This window comes from Lycium ferocissimum, chromosome 4 (genome assembly GCF_029784015.1).
Source record: "Lycium ferocissimum isolate CSIRO_LF1 chromosome 4, AGI_CSIRO_Lferr_CH_V1, whole genome shotgun sequence".
NCBI classification, from domain to species: domain Eukaryota; kingdom Viridiplantae; phylum Streptophyta; class Magnoliopsida; order Solanales; family Solanaceae; genus Lycium; species Lycium ferocissimum.
Window position 1 is genome coordinate 54,385,254 of NC_081345.1, and position 6,000 is coordinate 54,391,253.

The following is a 6,000-nucleotide window of genomic DNA, read 5'->3' on the forward strand; positions in this document are numbered from 1 at the left end:
TCAATTCCTTTGAGCTTCGGTCCGGATAAGAATAGTCTTCTTTTATGTAAAAGGATAGTGAATTTTAAAAAAATATTTTGGTTCCATAGTGTGTGTGAGTGTGTATATATATATATATGTGTGTGTGTGTGTGTGTCCTTTTTCATTCATGCTTAATCCCACACTATGTCTCGAGTCAATCCATATAATACACCAGAACCTCTTATTCTACAACTTTTGTTTTTACAAATATACTTCACTTATTTGACTGGGTCTGGTTTGTATAAATGGTTTGATTTTTTTTGTCTCGAATCCGTATATATGTATAAAATTGGTTTGTTATTTTAAGGCGGGCTTAAGCCCAAAAATATAGATATGAAAAGGTATACTCCAGTGGGCTTAGCCCAATTCATTAATTGCTTTTTTTGAAAAACTCTAGTGGGCTTTTGGCCCAAAATGTGTTTGTTTTCAGGTGGGATTCAGCCCAAAATCTTTATTTTCCACTGTTGGGCTTGGCCCAAATTACTTAGTTTCGATTAAATTTTGGTCCAGAACTTATTTCATTTTTGTATAAATGTATTCCTTTATTTCAAAAAGCTGACCCGGTTTGTGAAAGGGAAAGGCCATAATACTTGTGGTCTAAAAAAAAAAATCCTTTTACCCTTCCGTTTTTAACTTCTATCAAAAAATTAATATTTATCACTCCTAAAGCCGTTGTACTTAGTCCGATTTTTTTTTTTTGAAAATCATTTTGGGACTTAAAGTCTACTAGGTACCGTTGTCCTAAGACGACTAGTTCTAAAAATTAAGATTCCGATAGATGATGTGAATTCTTACAAATTATACAAGTACATTAATCAAATAAAAATAACAATATTCAAATAAAATAGCATAATTGAAAGAGAGGGCTAGGATAGGGGTGTACCAAACTCCTAGTTGACCATTTTTACCCATGGTTGGGCCTTCAATACATCTACAATATTAGCTTCGCTTTCACTTTCTTTGGACGGCCATGACTTTGAAAGAATTGATCTATTGGGCCTCAGCCCAACAGATTTGGTTTAGACTAGGCCCAAGTGGCATCCTGTGATGAGGAGAAAGGAGAAAGGGAACTTGGTTAGAATTAATTTACTGAACTTATCACACTTATATATATACATGACACAAATATATATAAGGAAAAAACACATCTATACATATATTGTTCTAGGTTATTGGGCCTGACAACCGAAAGTTGGTTGTAAAGAAACCATCCAAGCCCCTTTTGTTTCTTATATTTTTTTAAGTTAAGCAAAACCTGGATTGTTCTAATGTTAAATCGAAATGGGCCAGGCCCACATTCATGCTAAGTGTAATTTTGGGCTAAGATTAAAGCCTAAAAGAAATCTATTCCATTTATACTGATGGTATACAACTGCCTTGGGCAGATATACGCCTGACATACCATTAACAATACATGTATAAACGTATATCTAGTGTATATAGCGTGTATACTCATCCTCCCTTTTTCCAACCTAAGTACACTTCATGTATATCTATCCCTTAAACTTAAGCCCTGGACTTATGACCAACTTGTTCCTATATGCACATGATATACCCATGGTATACACGTTTGATATGTATATCGCGTATATATCATGATATATTTCTTCTCTTTTATCAATCCTATGTATATTCCTATGTATGCAGCAATCACCCAAAATAGATATAGAAACTAAATCAAACACTTGGTTGCCGTTGCTATTGGAAATGCAAATGTACATCATTTAGGCAAGGAGAAAACACAGGAGCATTCTTAGGCCAGCAAACATGATACAAAAAGCAAGAAACTTAGCAGGTCTAAACAAACAAAATAGCACAAAATAGTTCATAATTTTAACTGATTTTGATGAGAGAAAGACAAACATGGATATCCCCTCATACTTGGCTCAATTCAGTTAAAGGGAAGCACACTAAGGAGCACATACTCAACCAGAATAAGGGGGGTGTGCACAGACAAAAAAAAATAAAAAATGCAAGACTCATATGAGCCAACCTCAGATGTAATGAAGAGGAATTGTGACTCTTAAGTTCAGCAAAGTTCCTAAAGGAATAGAAGGATACAAGAACTCGAATAGTTCAAAGAGATGGGGTTGTCTAACATCCATTCTAGGATAGTACCTTGATTATCAGGGTTTCAGCTTGTCACATCCCCTGTTTCTAGAAGAATCAGTCACTTCTCATGGGCAATTTTCTTTTTGACTTTTATAACTTGTTAAGACACTTAAAGGGTTCATTTTATGGCAATCCATTGGTGTGATGATGAGGTGTTAAGGCCAACTATGCCAACTGTGCATATAGCAACTATGTCCCCCATGGACTTGTGGAGTATGCCATTACATCCTTTATTTGAAGGAAGGGTACTATGGACCAAGCAAGGCTTGGCTCTTCCCAGTCCTCACCTTAAGATGTCTTTTAAAAGGATCCTCCATGTCAAGTGGTCCACAACCAGTTTATACACACCTATGATCCTCTAGACATCATCATTAAACCAATCCCTAACCAAGATACTTAAGCAACATTTGACACAAACTAGGACTTTCAATTAATTAGCCCAGAATTCTATTTCTGGAGATTGCTACTTTATCTACTCCTATGGCTAGTCACATGTGAAGTAAGATAGAACAGAGTAAATTCAAGCTAAATTCTCCTTTTGTTCTTACACCCCTTTTAACCCCTTTTTATCTTTAGATCTATTAAAATAACTCTTTGGGAAGTAGATGAAATATTTGGGAGATTCTAGTTGCAAATTATTGAAAAAAGGTATTAATTGATCCTTGTTTTGCCCTACTATAGCTAAGTGGAGACATTCAAGACCATAACAGGTTTCAGACACATCAAACTTCATCCTATAAGAGGAATACTTAAGCTATCTCATGTACACATATATTCTAGCAGACATAATTCCTTTCATAGGACTAAAAGCATTTCCATTCCCAAATCTAATTAATTTCTCACATAGAATCACTGAATAAGTTAAACTTCATTATTGAAAGGTCTCCTAAGTCATCTTGTTTAACAAAAGAACCACAAGCTGGTTTGAACATCAATAGACTATGTCATAACGAGAATCATATCCACACCGAACCACGAGGATGTAGATAAAGCCAAAGATAGCCAAGCAATTGTATTGGATTCATAGACAAAGCATCAGAGTTCAACCAAGGACTTAAACACTTGAAGATAACCATAATAAGTAGATTTTCACCTTAAGCCATTTACTTATTCATTTCAAAACTATGAAGGAGTTTTCTGTGACTTAAGGCATATGTTCAAGTTTTAATAAGTTAGTTCACCCTCTTTAGAGACCTTAGTCACATAAACAGTTTGAAAATACTGGACAATTTCAGTTCTAATTCATATTTAAACCATAGTTTTCAAGAAATGATACAAAGACAGTTCACACTGTTACGGTGCGCTTTTACGCGGGTTAAGGCATGAAAGTTACTACGAGGTTGTTGGTGCTCTAATTGAATTTTAGTATGTTTAGATTGTCGTCTAATTTATTTATGGAAAACTAGAAAATCGGGTTTAAAGAATTTTTTCAAAATAAGAGGAAAAAATTCTTTTGGACCAAAGTTCGAGGTAAGGGTTCTGGTGATCCCTTAGGGAAGGTTTTACTCATCCTAGTATTAAAGATCCGTAGAATATGATTGACCTACGAGCTGCAATGTCTGATTTATTGTATTTATTTGCTTAAAAGTGTTTAGTTTTCCGCAAAATGTTATTTCATTCATATCATAATTTCAAAAAAAAAATTCGGCAAAAAATCCCCTTATAAAAGGGGTTTTGGTTTAGAAAATCCACGTAAGTATTCAACTTACTTTGTTGCCAGATTAGGACACACCCGGGATTTCTCCCGAATAGAGTCGCTACTATTCTAGTCCTAAAAAAATGAGTTTAGTTCTTATGGATTTTTATTTTTATATAAGAAAATATTGAGTATCCTCCTATATATACATATATTTATATATGAGTAAATACAACTTTGCTTAAGTCCAATTCCTTTTATTTGAAGCCCATAATGTCATCCATATTCTAAGTCCAAATCGTCTCAATCTCAAACTGGCCCAACAAGTTTTTCTCCTTTTTGTCCAAAATCAGTACTGGGCTTTCAGGCCCCAAACTAGCCTTTATTTTTTCCTCAGAAATTCGTTCAAGTCCAGATCAAATTCTCGAAATTGTCCAGGTTAATTCAAGTCCAAAACTTATTTTTGGTACACAACCAATTACACATTTTTAATCAAGTCGTTCCTTTGAACTAGTTCTAAAAAAATGTACTTATCCAGTGGTTTATCACGGGCTTGAGGCCCAAAAATCTGTTGCTTAACATTTTGAAGAAAGATTCTGCCTTGTTCAATTTTAAACTTAACCAAATCTCGCTCTTCATTCTTTGTTATTAACCTTACCTTTAAAATAATTTTTAGACCCAAAACTTATTGTTAAATTCTCAGTTTATGAAAAATAATTATCATCCGAGTTTTCTTTGAAAATCATTTGGCAACTTTCCTAAATAGTACGTGTTTTTCCTAGTTCTATGCGCATAAGGGTTTCAATATTTTACATGAGTATTGTTTCAATATTTTGCATGAGTATTTACACATACATATACATGTATGATATACAACTGGAATTGAAAAGAAAGAAAATTAAGCTGGTGGGCCTACCAAACCCACCCGCCTCCATTTTTACCCATGGATGGGCCTTGATCATATTTGTTTCCTTTATTATCTCTCGGACTCGATCAATCAATGAGAGTTAGGCCTCAGGCCCAATAGGCTTCAAATGGAAGAAATGGCTCAAGTGGCCTCGGTATTTTTTTACATGCAACACAAAAGAAAAAAAGAAGAAAGGAGGGGTTAGAATATATCTATACTTGCTCATTAAATTAAAGGATAAATGCATATGATTTTCATAAGAACAGTTAAGCACATATATATTTACATGAGAAAATGAGTAACCAAGAAGGAAAGAAGAAATATAGAAAGGTCAAGCAATTAGATGACATAGATAAAGCCCAAGAAAGGCCAAATATAGCCCTTTAAAAATAGAGCCCATGTTGGCAGTGATGCAGTTTTCAAGTAACCAAAGACTAGCCGAAATTAGTGAAAATATACAAGACAAAGGCAAGCCCAAATGTAGCACAAAGAATAGAGAACAAGCCCAAATGGATATTATACTTATTGATACAAAACCTAACAGATTCTGAACCTGATACCAGTGGTATACCATATTTATACTGAATATACAAGTTCTTATACACTAAAGGTATATAGGGACTATGTATTCATGGTATACTTTAGGTATAGCCCTGGTATATTTAACCACAAACACCCAACAGTTAAACTCATAAAAAAAAAAAAAAACCTTGTTCCATTTAGTCTTTTCTACACCTTATTTAACACTTTAATTCAATTAAGGACATAGGGACATATTTGAAAGAAGCCATAAAAAAGGAAAAAGAAAATGCAGTGTATATGACAAGTCGTTTAAGGAGTTCAATAGACCAACAAACGCAGTGAAGTATTACTTCAGAAGAAAAACCAAACATCTTTGTGCCATTTCAAGAACTTCAAACTATTTTTAACATGAATTCTACACATGGACCTACTTGTTTTAACATCTAAAGGGTCCCATGAAATGTGTTTTGGGCATAGGGGAACCCCAGCAGACTGAAAGGAGGATGACTAGGTTGAAATTGACTGGAAACTCTAAGCCCTGTCCACTCTCTTTCTAACCTTGGATAAGTCACACCTATGGGCCAACACACCCTAAGTGACAGCCTTTTTTTCAAACAACACTCATACCCACATGAGATCTTAGGATAGTTAAGATATATGATCAAATGTTCAAGAAGAAAGCAGACAAGTACTAACACAACGTCTAGTTTATCAAGAAAGTGACAAAACATAGACAGTTTGACACAGGGGCAATCAAATAATTAAGTGCAGCAACCGGCAAAAAGTGTGTCTAAGACCATAG